The 16,226-nt window shown below is 41.0% G+C and overlaps 1 pseudogene; it reads right to left on the bottom strand.

Annotated features, from left to right (window-relative positions):
• Nucleotides 1–512: 512 nt before the first annotated feature.
• LOC114080559 (MAP/microtubule affinity-regulating kinase 3-like) lies at nt 513–15,237 on the bottom strand (annotated as a pseudogene).
• Between the last annotated feature and the right edge of the window lie 989 nt (nt 15,238–16,226).

Here is a 16,226-nt window from a genome sequence, read left to right as displayed (position 1 = left end):
CAACCTATATTTACTTCTATATTTATCTATAACTACTTGTAACTATATTAGACTTATGAACTTACACTTATCACCTTACATTTTCTATATCTTATTACTGGCAACATAAATCTTTATGTCCTTTAGTGATTATCTTATTGTTATTTCTTTTAACTTATAACTAGGGCAGACTGGAGTATCTTAACATTACTAATTTTATAACACTTATCTTATACTCCTATTATTTTTACTAATTATTATTTTATTAACTTATAACTTCTAATTTATAACTTATAACCTGTATTGATTAAATTCAGACTATAACAAGATCATAAAGGAGAATATCAGGGGAAAAGAAGAACATGGAGTAGTTAAGGAAAAGATGATTAGGGAAAAGAATATCAGAGAGAAGATCAGGAAGGAGGTTAGGGAAAAGAAGATCAGGGAGAAGGAGGTTGGGAAAAAGAAAAACACATGTATGTTTCAAAACCATAGGGATATAGTCAAAGCATCAAGTGAAACCCTGTTACAGTCTAACTCCTCTTCAGATATGCCACAACTGAAGGAATAGCTGGTCCAGCATGATCACTGTACCATCTCTGCTTCTGGCTTGAAGAAACACTTCTCTACACTTTGTTTTAAGGAGACTAGCAGATGCTGTTGCTGAGGTCACTGCTTGACTGAGCCTTGGCAAGTGAAACGTTTCTGCTAGAAATGGAGATGTCTATCTCTGGCTCAACAAAGGGTTTAAGTTCATCTTCCTCATGTACTGCCCACGTCCCACATAGGCAATGGAGTCAGGGTTACTCTGCATGAATTTGGGCTGGCAATGAAAGGACCACACAAACACAGATAACTCTTGGGAGTTCAAGGATGGCTCTGAGACCTTAGCTCCCATGCTGGAGGGCAAGGGGAACAAGGGAAGCAAGATGCAAGAGGCCAGACAGAGAGAGCACACCCGGAACCCCTGCTTTTATTTAGCAGGGGGGGGGGGCATTCTATAGAAAATTCCACCCAAATAAGGCAATTGAATTGTGTTACAGCAACCTCGAGGGTGTAGCCCAGTCTCATTGGATGACACCCATTCCCAGAGCTGCACTCCCTTGGGGAGCCAAAGTGAGGCCAACCTGCATAGCAGGTAGTGTGATGCTGGTTTCAAATCCCCTTTACTCAAGGCTAAGGGGGCATGCTAAGCTTCTTTCTGTTCAGGGCAGACCCCGACATTTATGCCCTGTGTTGATCTACCTGCCCTTCATGATTTGTTGTAGAGTGCCTTGCTTAATTGGGTTTAGCACCAGGAAGCATTTGAGAAGGTTTTCACAAGTCTGTGGAAAAGCAGAATGGGGTTCTGTATTTCCCTTGTACCATTCTCTCACTAAGGTCCTTCAGATTCTGTCCACCAAAAGGAAGTGACCCACTGACTAGAGTGTACAGGATAATGCTAAGACTCCACATGTCAACTACCAGCCCATCATACTTCTTGCTCTGGAAGATCTTTGGGGCTGCATATGGAGGACTACCACAAAACATGACTGATTTACTGTCAAAAGTAAACTCATTGCTAAAACAAAAATCTGCTATTTTAATGTTTGTATCTGCATCTAACAACATATTTTCAGCATATTTTCAGCCTTGAGGTCTCTGTGAACTATCTGCTTTTGGTGGTCATACTGTACTGCAGACACGATCTGCCTAAATTTAGCTTTTTCTTCTTTTTCAGTCATTCTTCCATGTGCAACCATATAGTCAAATAGATCACCTCCACTTGCATACTCCATTATTAAGTAGAATTTTTTTCAGTTTTAATGATTTCAAGCAACTTCACTATGCTTGGATGATTTAAAATCTTCATATTCTTACTTCTCTGAAGAGATTTTGTAGACTTGTTATATTCAAATTTTGTCAATTATTGAAACTTCTCTGCCTGTAAGGGTGTGTCATGCCAATGTCACTTTTTCAAAGCTCCCCTTACCATCACTTTCAATAGTCTGTATGTAGTCTCTGATGTGAGTCTGCTCATCTGCACAAGAAGCTATGGAGTTTCTATACCATGCTCCAGAGTGCCCAGTGCAGGAGGTGACTTCTTGTCACCAATCTCCACAAGAGGTGTTCAGGTGTGCATGGTATGAGCGAGGTTCTTTTTTTTTAATATTTATTCTTAAGATTTAGATAGACACAATATCTTTATTTTACATTTATGTGGTGCTGAGGATCGAACCCAGTGCCTCGTGCATGCTAGGCGAGCGCTCTACCACTGAGCCACAACCCCAGCCCCTGCAAGGTTATTTATCATTAAATATATTCAATGTCTTTTGATGATTTAAAAGAAAAAAAATAAACTCCTACACCTACTTAACTAGCAAAGCTAATAAATATCTGTGGGTACCACTACCAGGCTTAGGATAGGTAAGGGTTAGGCAAGGGAAGGAGATAGAATGTAAAAAGAATGCTAATAGCCTCAAATGCCTTCCACAACAAAAGATGTTTGCCCAGTTTAAAACTATTCTTCTGGGGTAAGTCAAAGAGAAAAAGGCAAATGAGGAGTGGTTCTAGGTATACTCATTTCTAGGATTCTCATTCTAGAATCTACTATGCAGTCAATGAATGCAGTCATAAAGGTACTGACTGCATAAAGAATAGTTATATACACTCTAAGTGGATCAAAGACCTAGGCAGTTCATGGTATTTTACAGTTTGGGGATTAAGACCTGATGAAAACTAAAACTATATTTCCTAGAAATATGCAGCCGAACAACAACAACAAAAAAAAAAAAAACTTTACAAATCAATTTGGATGGTAAAGTTGATTGGTTGGCAGCAATGGGATTTTAACAGTGGTCCACTTTACTTTTTGAATATAGCCCTTGATGCTGATTTTAAAAGGAACATATTTTTCTTTTCCTCTTCTCCTTCTTCCCCTCCCTAACCTGGGGGCAGGGAACAAGATTACATTGAGTTATCTATTTTCTTCAGAAAGGAGATGTCACCAGAAAAACTAGTAAGTGACTATTTCCCAAATAAACAAGTGAATTTCAACACACCATCAGGGTGCACCTGGGACCTCCTATCAGGGCATACCTGGAATGTAGCCTTTGAATAGCTTCTTTAAAAGTCCTCTGTTTTCACTGATGGGCAGAATCACAAAAGTCCTCTGAGTTTCTCCTTTGGTAGAAAAATAATACTTTTCTTCTTGTTCTCAAAACTGCATCCTCATTATGGAATTTGAATCAGGGACAAGGCCCAAGCTTTTCAGTAATGGGATCAGACACCCAGCCTCTAGTGTTATTGCTCATCTGCTTTTCTTTCTAGTGTCTTTCAAAAGACTTCACAACCTCTTTCAATGAAAGTTGTAGATTTAGGGGCCACAATATGCAAATACTAGTTTCACCTCTGTTCTTTGTACAAGTTGTCTTACATTTCTGCCAAATGCCCCATATTTTTAAAACAGAATATTAACTTATTTCAGTTATTGAACATATAGGATTTTTAATATCAATAAAGAAACAAAATAAAATGCCTCACACATGTGACAAGTTAATATTTACAATTCATTCTCAAAATAAACCATGATGCAATAAAAAGTGCATTTGCACTCCATCTGTTTAAATTTTATATATTTTCTTTTGGAAATGAAATCACTTTTGAACAAAGAAAAATATGTCTGGCATGTGGTATGTACTCAATAAATATTTGTGAAATAAGTGGATTAATATTGCTTTGGATTCTTCTGAGAAACTGATGTGACTCCATTTTTGAGAAACCAGCCTTACCTCAGAGCAAAGCCTGTCCAAAGTTGGGGGCGGGTGTCCCTTGTTCTTGGAAAACCTACAGAACATTCCTAGGCATGAAGCTATGTGCTGTATTGTTTGTCTGTAAATAACAGGAGAGATCTACAGCGCCAGGTGTCCCTGACTCAGCAAAGCTAGTTCCTGGAAAGACCAAAGAATACTTGAGGCCTAAGGCCTGATGGTGATAACCAATCAGCGTGAGACAGGGAAGATACCTGGAATGCCAGATGACCCCCCAAGTAGTCTCCATGATTAATAACATGTTAGGAAACCATGTAGTTTAGCACATATACTCCTAACATCTTAAACTAATCAGTTCAAATGTATCCACCTCTTGAACTAACCAATCACCCTTACCCAACATGTTCCCACCAATGAATGTACTAATCAATGCTAAGAGTTGTTGTTTGATTTTCCCGTAGTATGGAATGATTTGCTGTGTGATGTTTATAGTATCTCCCAAAACCCATAAAATCTGAACAAATGAACAATGGACTGAACTCACTCCTTGGGACCGCTGTGTCAGAAATGGTTGTGAGTCCAGGCTCGAGCTTTCAATAAAGACTCTTGTGCAATTGCATCAGATTCAGCTCCTGGAGGTCTATTGGGGTCCCACGAATCTGGTATAACACTTCATGACAGGGTATATATACATTGGTGCAGCCTTTCCTTGTTAATAGCAACCTTCTTGTTCATATTGAATGTTTTCACACATAATTTTCTAATAGCACTACATACATCTAGTGTCAATGTAACAGTCCACTCTATGCTTTGAATACAACACTTGCTGCTCTGCCACTGCAACTGATTTTTAAAGTGGACATGTTTCTTTCTCACCCTCTCTCCCTGCTCCTAATTTCTTCCCCTCCCTAGTCTGTAGTGAAACAGGATTACCTTTCTTTCCCATTTTAGGCAGAGTTATCTGTCCCTGAGTACACACCCACCATAGGAATGAAGTAATCCAGACTTTGGAAATAGTACCAGAAGATCTCAAAAATTACTATCTCTCAAATTAACAAGTGAATTACAACTTCAGACAGAGAACAGGTGGAATGTAGCCTTTGAGCTACATTAAAAGTCCCCAATTTCTGTTGATAGGTGGATAGGTTTCTGTTGATAGCCTTTAGGACAGGAGTCCCCTGTGTTTCTCCTTTGCTAGCAAAGCAATAAACCTTCTTTTTCTTTTTCTTTTTTCTCAAAACCATTTTCTTATTTTTGGATTGGCATCAGGGCAAGGACCGAGCTTTCAGCAACACTTTGAAGACAAAGTTTTTTCTCACCATCATGGAAAGAGACAATGTAATCAACTTGCCACTGATAATATCCTATATCTAGGTTTTAGGATTAGTTGCAGATCTTGCAGAGTTGACCTCCAGCCATGGTAATGACTAGATTAGTCTTTGTAAAAGAAAGTTTGTTGTTTTAGTTTGGTTTTTGTTGTTTTTTTCAGCCTATGCAAAAAAAAAAAAAAATCATGCAACTATAGTCACTGTATTCAAAAGATACTTAAAGTGAATAAGAGAGAGCTGCTAAGTTCCACAGAGCAAATTATTATACCCACTTATACTGAAATCCTCATACACAGTGGGTTAGTGAAAGAGTTTTATGTGATACCAATATTTGGACATTTGGCATGAATGTATAGATTATTTGTCAAGAATCCTCCAATTACTTCCCTTCTTTTTTTTTTTTTTTTTTTTTTTTTCCTCTTTTGGAGACCTCCCTTATATAAGGTCCTTGCTTAGCATCTGGATGGCCATCTTAAGTGACAGCCGCCATTTTAAGGGAAAAGTTTCGCTTTCCCACCCAAGGGCATTTCTTTTTTCTTTTTTTTTTATTATTAGTTGTTCAAAACATTACAAAGCTCTTGACATAACATATTTTATACATTTGATTCAAGTGGATTATGAACTCTCATTTTTACCCCGTATACAGATTGCAGAATCACATCTGTTACACATCCACGTTTTTGCATACTGCCGTACTAGTGTATGTTGTATTCTGTTGCCCTTCCTATCCTCTGCTATCCCCCTCCCCTCCCATCTTCTCTCTCTACCCCATCTACTTTAATTCATTTCTCTCTCTTGTTTTTTTTCCTTTTCCCCTCACTTTCTCTTATATGTAATTTTGTATAACAATGAGGGTCTCCTTCCATTTCCATGCAATTTCCCTTCTCTCTCCCTTTCCCTCCCACCTCTTGTCCCTGTTTAATGGTAATCTTCTTCTCATGCTCTTCCTCCCTGCTCTGTTCTTAGTTGCCCTCCTTATATCAAAGAAGACATTTGGCATTTGATTTTTAGGGATTGGCTAGCTTCACTTAGCATAATCTGCTCTAATGCCAACCATTTCCCTGTAATTGCCATGATTTTGTCATTTTTTAGTGCTGAGTTATACTCCATTGTGTATAAATGCCACATTTTTTTATCCATTCATCTATTGAAGGGCATCTAGGTTGGTTCCACAGTCTAGCTATTGTGAATTGTGCTGCTATGAACATCGATGTAGCTGTATCCCTATAATACGCTCTTTTAAGGTCTTTGGGGAATAGTGTGAGAAGGGGAATAGCTGGGTCAAATGGTGGTTCCATTCCCAGCTTTCCCAGGAATCTCCATACTGCTTTCCAAATTGGCCACACCAATTTGCAGTCCCACCAGCAATGTACAAGTGTACCCTTTTCCTCACATCCTTGCCAGCACTTGTTGTTGTTTGACTTCATAATGGCTGCCATTCTTACTGGAGTGAGATGGTATCTTAGGGTGGTTTTAATTTGCATTTCTCTGACTGCTAGAGATAGTGAGCATTTTTTCATGTACTTGTTGATTGATTGTATGTCCTCCTCTGAGAAGTGTCTGTTCACCTCCTTGGCCCATTTGTTGATTGGGTTATTTGTTTTCTTATTGTTTAATTTTTTGAGTTCTTTGTATACTCTGAATATTAGGGCTCTATCTGAAGTGTGAGGAGTAAAAATTTGTTCCCAGGATGTAGGCTCCCTATTTACCTCTTTTATTGTTTCTCTTGCTGAGAAAAAAACTTTTTAGTTTGAGTAAGTCCCATTTGTTGATTCTTGTTTCTAACTCTTGTGCTATCAGTGTCCTATTTAGGAATTTGGAGCCTGACCCCACAGTATGTAGATTAGAGCCAACTTTTTCTTCTATCAGACCCAGAGTCTCTGTTTTGATATCAAGCTCTTTGATCCATTTTGAGTTATCTTTTGTGCATGGCAAGAGAAAGGGATTCAGATTCATTTTGTTGCATATGGATTTCCAGTTTTCCCAGCAACATTTGTTGAAAATGCTATCCTTTCTCCATTGCATGCTTTTAGCACCTTTGTCAAATATAAGATAGTTGTAATTTTGTGGATTGGTCTCTGTGTCCTCTACTGTACCATTGGTCCACCTGCCTGTTTTGGTACCAGTACCATGCTGTTTTGTTACTATTGCTCTGTAGTATAGTTTGAAGTCTGGTATCGCTATACCGCCTAATTCACTCTTCCTGCTTAGAATTGCTTTTGCTATTCTGGGTCTTTTATTTTTCCATATGAATTCATGATTGCTTTATCTATTTCTACAAGAAATGCCATTGGGATTTTGATTGGCATTGCATTAAACCTATAGAGAACTTTTGGTAATATCACCATTTTGATGATGTTAGTTCTGCCTATCCATGAATAGGGTATATTTTTCCATCTTCTAAGATCTTCTTCTATTTCTCTCTTTAGGGTTCTATAGTTTTCATTGTATAAGTCTTTCACCTCTTTTGTTAGGTTGATTCCCAAGGTTTTTTTTTCCTTTTTTTGAGAATATTGTGAATGGAGTGGTTGTACTCATTTCCATTTCAGAAGATTTGTCACTGATATTGCCGCAGTCTGGCTGGGCACGATTCAGGAGCCACTTGTCAAAAGAAATGAACTTTATTTTTAGAACCACACATGCCAAACAAAAAAGCTCCTCAGGAAAACCTTCAGAGCCCAACTGCCACCACCGGCTTCCCACAAGCCTCTTCCCCAACCACAAGCCTCTCCACTTCCCACAATCCTCCTGCTCTTGAGGATGATTGGCTGGGTGGCGTGGGCAGAGCCAAAAAAGTCCCCCAATGAGCAGCTCCGTGGTCTGAAAGGGCAGGGAAACAGCTCAATGAGCATCACCGCAGAGGAGCCAATCAGCTAGAAGTTGCTGGGGCCGCTGTGAGCCAATCATCAGCTGGCAGTCTGAAAGTTTGCTGGGGCCCCTTCGGCTGTGGCTTTCAACATCTCCCCCTCTCTGTTTAAACAACAAGCATGTGGCTTAGGGACTGTGCCTGCCTTAGGTTGTCCAATAGTACATATCAATAGTACATATGGTCCGTACCTGTTATCGGATGAGCTGACCTCAAGGCGTCAGCCTCCTGTCTTAGGTTGGTACCATTGCAATTGGATCTTACCCGTCACTGACTACTGGTCCAGTATACAGCCACACCTGTGGATAAGTCTTTGTATCAGCGGGGGGGGGGGGGGGGGTGAGGTTCTTTGCCTCACCTCTGTTTGCCCCCAAATTTTAGCTGAATGACCATGACAAGCAGAAGGGAGGAAGATACCAAGCCAATTGACGGCTCCTTTTGGAAAAATTGTACCACCAATGACATCATCAGTAAAAATACCCCAACACTACCACAAGTTGCTGCACCAACAGATAGTTCACAATGCATACAGGTGAGTTCACAATGCATACAAGTGATACATAGTCCAGGCAAGTTCTGCAAGCAGTTCAGTGACGGCTCCTTTTGGAAAAATTATACCACCGATGACACCATCAGCATAAATACCCCAACACTACCACAAGTTGCTGCACCAACAGATAGTTCACAATGCATACAAGTGAGTTCACAATGCAAGAAAACAATTTTCTTTTCTTTTTTTTTTTTTTAGAAAACAATTTTCTTAACAATGTACCTTATCTTCAACAGAATTATTAAATATAATGAAAAAGAAAGGTGAAAGTAAACAAACAGATCTGTTAACCTCCTTTTTTGTTCATATATTAAAACAATCCTCAACAGCTGTTTACTCAATTTAAATTAAACCATTTAAATCACATGAAAAAAAATTTGGATCCATTTTTTCATGAGCGCTCATCATATATGATATATGGACATACGTACATTCAAACATATAACACAAAACACAAGTGTGCACACATAATATAATACATACAACACATAACATAATAGTAAAGGCCTTATAACTTTTTACAGGTGAAATCTCCATTGCAATGTTTAAAAACTCTATAGTCAAAAAAATAGAACTGATCAGCAAAACATTAACCTAGGTCTGTATGAGCTCAAAAAACAAAATAGAACTTCATGATATGGCAAAGGGCAATAATAAAATAGATATTGAAAAAAGCATCCTGGTTCTGTCGCAGATGTAAGAATAGCCAAACTGGAGTTTTGGATATCAGTTGTTATGGATTTGAGCCAAATCATCTTCTTTTTGGTCTGTAGAAATTGCTTTAGTTAATCTTTTTGGAATTCAAATCGGCTGCTGTTCTCCCTGTGGAAACACACAAACAGACCCCCGACTCCAGACAATTACTGGGTCAGGACCTTTCCATTGTCCTGTTAGAATATCCTTCCAAAGTACCTTGGGCTTATGCACATTTTTTGGACACATATGCCTTTCCGCAGCACTAAGTCCTGATGAATCCAAATTGAAAAAGTTTAGAGTAAAAAGGGTTATTTTAACTTTATCTTTGGGGAATATATACCCCTTCCCAATTCCTTCTTTTTGCTTTAATAAGTACATTTTAATAGTTTGATGAGCTCTTTCAACTATGCCTTGTCCCTGTGGATTGTATGGGATTCCTGTTATATGAGTAATGCCAAATGTTGAGCAAAATTGTTTAAAAGAGGTAGAAGTATAACCAGGGGCATTATCTGTTTTTAACTGTTTTGGAACACCCACAGTGGCAAAATTTTGTAAGCAATGAGCTATAACATCTTTAGTTTTTTCTCCGGCATGAAGGGAGCCCATCAAAAATCCAGAAGAAGTATCAACTGTAACATGCAAATATTTTAATTTTCCAAATTCTGGCAAGTGTGTGATGTCCATCTGCCAAATATGGTTAGGTATCAATCCTCTAGGATTGACTCCAAAATTAACTTGTGGTAAAAAGGTCACACAATTTTGACATTGTTTTATTATTTGTCTAGCTTGTTCCTTAGTTATGTTAAAACGCTTTTGTAAAGTATTAGCATTGACATGGAACTTTTTATGAAAATTTATAGCTTCTTCTAGTGTAGAGAAAATATGTATGTCATGTGTAGTTTTATCTGCTAAATCATTGCCCAAACTAAGGGCTCCAGGCAACCTGTATGTGCCCTGATATGTCCTATAAAGAATGGATCTTTTCTGTCCCAGATTAGACTTTGTATAGTGGAAAGCAAAGAGAAAACAGTAGAGGAAGGGGAAATCCTACCAGCATCTTCAAGGGATACTATAGCATTAACTATATACTGACTATCGGAAAATAAATTAAATACAGAATCTTTAAACATCACAAAAGCTTGTAATACTGCATTAAGCTCTACCTTTTGAACTGATTGTTTGGGTACTAAAAATGTAAAAGTTTGATCAGGTGTAACTATTGCTGCTGTACCATTATTTGACCCATCAGTGAATATATTTGGAGCATTCATGATAGGTGTTTTTCTTGTCATTTTTGGAAAAATTACAGGATGCAATGACCAAAAAGACAATAAAGGATTAGATGGATGTACAGGAATGCCTTTGATTTATGCGTGTTGATTTTATATCCTGCCACTTTGCTGAATTCATTTATTAGCTCTAGTAGTTTCTTTGTAGAACTTTTTGGGTCTTCTAAGTATAGGATCATGTCATTCGCAAATAGTGATAATTTAAGTTCTTCTTTTCCTATCTTTATGCCTTAATTTCTTTCGTCTGTCTAATTGTTCTGGCCAGTATTTCGAGAACTATATTGAATATAAGTGGTGAGAGAGGGCATCCCTGTCTTGTTCCAGATTTTAGAGGGAATGCCTTCAGTTTTTCTCCATTCAGAATGATGCTAGCCTGAGCCTTAGCATAGACAGCTTTTACAATATTGAGGTATGTTCCTGTTATCCCTAGTTTTTCTAGTGTTTTTTGAACATAAAGGAATGATGTACTTTGTTGAATGCTTTTTCTGTGTCTATCGAGATGATCATATGGTTCTTATCTTTAAGTCTATTGATGTGGTGAATAACATTTATTGATTTCCGTATATTGAACCAGCCTACCCAAGGGCATTTCTGAGAAAGGCTCACCACTCCCTCATACTGAAGCCAGATTTGAAGTTAGGTAGTCAGTGTAGTTAGATAAATCGGGTCTAATACCAAGTGAAATCTAAAATGGAGGCCATGCTGAGAATGATTCCAGGAAATGCAGGACAACTCATGGAATGTTGATGAAGTCCTGAAAAGGCCCTAGGCCAAAGTCCATCCCAAAGAAGTGTTAATGAAGTCCTTCCTGCTCAGACTACTTCTTTGGCCCACCTGTGTCCCACCCCTCGGGCCTTCCCACCTACATTCCATCACTGAAAGAAACTATAAAATGGAGAGACAACTGCACTTCCACGGATTCCACCTCTTGGGTCCCCTTCTTCCTCCGGGAGAAGTCTTTTCTGCTGTCCTTTAATAAACTTCTAATTTTTACTCTGACCTTGCCTCGGCGTGCTTCTTTAGTGTTATTCTTCAACATTGGGGAAGCGAGGACTCATCACCAGTCAACAGCGGTAACAATACCAACCCAACCCTTAACTGCCCACATTAGGACCTACCCAGCTCTTATCCCTGAGCCTCCCCCATAAAAGTCCCAGAACTCAAGCCTGTTTTGCCTCTCTCTCCTTTATTTGTCGGCTTTGAGAAATAAAATCTTGTGTATATCTCTGCCTGGTCTCTGTCTCATTTCTCGCTTACCTATCTCTTGTTTCTCACTTTCCCTTCATTTCGGTGCCAAAACCCAGGATAGGCTGAGTTCCTGGTGTGCCTGCTCCCCTCTTTCAGGGTCACTGAGCATCCCCAGGCCCTGATAAGTATTCCATCATGGGACCAGGTCCTCCATTTTGCTGAATGCCCTCTCTGCACTCATCACTGGACATTTTAGGTAAGACCCTGTCTCCAGTCAACCTAAATGACCTATGGGTCCCAGGAAATGACCATGGATGATCTGGCACTCCCAGGGTTACCATTTGGTCAGGGGTACCCCAGCCACAGCTTTCACAGCTACTGCTCATCCCTACTGCCAACTGAGTCTATAGGTGGTCTTTTATTTGGGTCCTGGATATTGAGAAAAAAACACAGAGGATTATTGGGAGTTATTTCTGGTGAGATTACCTCTCAGCCTTGGGTTAATCTCTACAGGCTTCTGCCCCTTATACAGGCTTCTGCCCCTTCTACAGGCTTCTGCCCCTACCACATAGTCCTGGCCAGGCACCCAAGTGTCTCAACAGACTCCTGCCCTGACACTTACCCAGTGATGGTGACAATCCCCTGAGCGTAACTGTCTTCTCAACTAGGTGATACTAGAGACTGGCAGACACCCCACCTCTAAACTCATTTCCTACATCTCACCCATGGGTGGCTCCTCATTCATTCCTTCCCATAGTCCCCTAGGCTGCCTCCTGGCTAATCTAGGGTCTCTCTCTTACACCCTGGATGTAAACCTTCCAAAACTTATCTGCTTATGCAATCAGATCTGGCCTCAATATCCTTTGGATAATGACTCTAAATGGCTGCTTAATGGCACTCTAGATCCCAATATTATCAGGGATCTTTTCAACTATTGTGAACATTTGGGAAAATGGAAAGAGATATTATAAGTTCAGGCCTTCTCCTTTCTATGTTCTAAGCCCTCTCTCTGCAACTCTTACTCTCCCTCACAAGTCCTCTTAGCTCTCACCTTGCCTATACCTGCTTCCAAAGGGACAGAAGATCCTACTCATGACTCCTTCTCCTTCAAACCAGCAGATGAGCCCCCACCATACCACAATTCTCTTTCTAATGAAGCCTCCACAGCAACTGTCCCCATGGCCCCTCTGCCCTTTTCTCCTCCCACCACATGCTCATGAGCTGCCACTTCCCAACCCACATCTCTGTGTCCTGTACATGAGGTGGCATGGGTAGATGGTATAATCTGGGTTCATGTGCCTTTCTCTTTGTCAGATCTTTCACAAATAGAAAAGTAGCTTGGGTCCTATACTTCAAGTCCCACCACATATATCAAAAAGTTTCAATATCTGACTTGATCATACAATTTGGCCTTCCATGATGTCCATATGATCTTGTCTAACACCCTCCTTCCTGAGGAGTGCAGGAGAGTTTGAGAGCAAGCTAGAAATTATGCTGATGAGGTACATCAAACCTCCCCTGCCCATCCGATTGGCACCGAAGCAGTCCCTGAACAGGACCCCAATTGGCATTTTAATTCACATAGGGGAGTCACTAGTAACTAAACCAATTCATTACTTGCCTCATGGCAGGACCTAGAAAGGCAGCCCATAAGGCTATCAAATATGAAAGACTTCAGGAAATCTTCCAAGATAAAAATGAAAATCCTTCAACATTTTTAGATTGCCTGACCAAGGCTTTATTGCAATATACTAATCTGGACCCTGAAACTTCAGACGGGAGACAATTACTAATGACCTACTTTTTCTCCCAGATTTCCCCTAATATTAAGGCCAAACTAACATGCCTCAAGAGGGAGCCCCTATATCTCCAAACTGAGGTTCTGAAAATGGCCTTTAAGGTGTATAACGAGAGAGAGGAGAAGGCCCGGAAGCAGAAATATCAGATGCTTGCTCAAGCCATCGGTCCAACCTTAGCATCTCCCTTGTTCCACTGACCATCTGTCCCTCAGGACTGCCAGGACCCTGTTTTTGTTGTTGTTGTTGTTGTTGTTTAGAGAGAGAGAGAGACAGAGAGAGAATTTTTTAATATTTATTTTTTAGTTTTCGGCGGACACAACATCTTTGTATGTATGTGGTGCTGAGAATCGAACCCGGGCCGCACACATGCCAGGCAAGTGCTCTACTGCTTGAGCCACATCCCCAGCCCAAAACATCTTTGTTTTTATGTGGTGCTGAGGATCGAACTCCGGGCCTCAGGCATGCCAGGCGAGCATGCTACCGCTTGAGCCACATCCCCAGCCTCTGGGACTGGGACCCTGTTTTAATGTGGTTAGACAGGTCACTGGGCTTATACATGTCCTAAGCCTCACAAGCCTCCAGGCCGTTGTCCTAAATTCCATCAGAAGGGACACTGGGCCATTGACTGTCCCTGAGCCTATAGCAGCCCCCAGCCATCTGGCCCTTCTGATTCCCCTTTCCAACTTTTAGGACTGGCTGCAGAGGACTGATGAGTCCCAGGTCCCCCATCATCTGTCCACTGCCATCACTCTGTGGGGACCCAGGGTAACTCTGTATATTTCAGGTAGGCCTGTCTCCTTCCTCCTAGATACCAGAGCTACATATTCAGTCCTCAAGGATTTCTGGAGGCCTACTACTCATTCAGTGACTTCTATTGTCATGGTAGAGGGTTAACCTTACCAACCCTTACAGACACTTATTCTTGTTTGTGCTTCTGGCTCTCTAATTTTTACTCACTCCTTTTTAGTCATTCCACAGTGTCATGTTCTCCTTATGGGAAGGGACATCCTCACAAAGTTGGGGGCTATGCTTTTCTTCTCCCCTCATATAGACTTCCATACAGACTCTCCAGATACCCTAATCTTCACCCTTACCTTAGGACCATACCCTATTCTATCTGCCAGTGCCTTCCCATTACCTCTTTCTGAGGTGGACCGTACTGTCTGGGATGCTTCAAGTTCTTCTATCACCCTGCACCACAAGCTCATTCATATTTGTCTCAAAGACCCCCTCCATTTTTTGGCCCAATCACAGTACCCGCTCTCCCAACAAAAACTCCTAGGCTTACAGCCTATCATTCAAGACCTCTTTTTGAAAGGGATTTCCTAAACCTACTCATTCCCCTTATAACACCCCCATCTTAGCAGTTAAAAAGCCTAATGGTTTCTACCTCTTGGTCCAAATCCACCATTCCATCAACTCTGCAGTCATCCCACAGTAATCCTTACATCTTTTTCTCCACCATTCCTTCCAGGACCTCTTACTTCTCAGTACTAGACCTGAAATATGCCTTCTTCTGTATTCCCCTCCATTCTGACCCTCAAGACATTTTCATCCTTATATGGACAGACCCTGAGTCTTATAAGTCCACTCAGCTGACATGGACAGTTCTCCTCTAAGTGTTCCGAGACAGCCCTCATATCTTCAGACAGGCCTTGGTTAAGGACCTAGCATTCATACATATCATTCAGTCTATGGTCCTACAGTATGTTGATGACCTCCTTCTTTGCAGTCCCTCCTTTGAGGTCAGTCATCAGGTCACCTGTAAACTTCTTAACTTCCTTTCTGCCCATGGCTATATGGTTTCTCCACCCAAAGTACAGCTTTCTTTGACAATAGTAACATACCTAGGCCTCCTCCTGACCCCTACACACAAAGCCATTACAGTTGATAGAAAGGGCCTTATTGCTAATATACCAATGCCCTCTACTAAGGAAGAAATTCTCTCCTTTCTTGGTATGGCAGGATTCCTCAGAGCTTGGATTCCTAACTACTCTTTATTGGCTAAGCCTCTATATGATGCAGCCGGGGGCCTACTCTCTGAACCCCTATTACACTCTGTTACAAATCCCTTCACCAGGCTCCAGCAGGCCCTCCACTGGGCCCTCCTCCAGGCCCCTGCTCCCCATCTCCCTGATCTCACATGCCCATTTCACCTTTACATGAAAAAGCAAGGATTTGCTCTAGGGGTCTTCAGACACATGCTGGAGTCAACATTTGCCCCTGTGGCTTAGCTATCAAAGGGTCTTGGCCCTACTGCTCAGGGATGGGCCCCTTGCCTACAAACATGGCTGCAGCCTCTCTACTCATTAATGAGTCAAAGAAACTCACCTTTGGAGTCCCACTCACCATCCTGGCTCCCCGTCACCTAAAGGAACACTTCACCTACAAGGGCTTACATTCCTTACCCCACTGTCACCTTTTGTCTCTACATGTTTCCCTGGTGGAAGATCCCAGTCTTACTTTCCACACATGCTCAGCTCTAAACCTTGCTACTCTCCTCCCCACCCCTCAGGACTCTTCCATCTCTTCTCATCTTACCCATTCATGCATTGAAACTCTGGAGGAACTTCTTCCATATCCTTCCCACTACAGGAAGGCCTCTTGCTCCAGGCAACATACACATGGTTCACAGATGGCTCCTCCTTCCTTCAGTGGGGAGTTCATCAGGCAGGGTATGCTATAGTCTTTCTAATCTCAGTTGTGGAAGCAGCTCCCCTTCCCAATAATATATCCAATCAGCAGGCTGAACTTGTTGCTCTCATAAGAGCATTCACTTTGG

This window comes from Marmota flaviventris, chromosome 6 (genome assembly GCF_047511675.1).
Source record: "Marmota flaviventris isolate mMarFla1 chromosome 6, mMarFla1.hap1, whole genome shotgun sequence".
NCBI classification, from domain to species: domain Eukaryota; kingdom Metazoa; phylum Chordata; class Mammalia; order Rodentia; family Sciuridae; genus Marmota; species Marmota flaviventris.
Note: the sequence above shows the minus strand (reverse complement) of the source record. Positions and strands in the feature narration are given on the sequence as shown.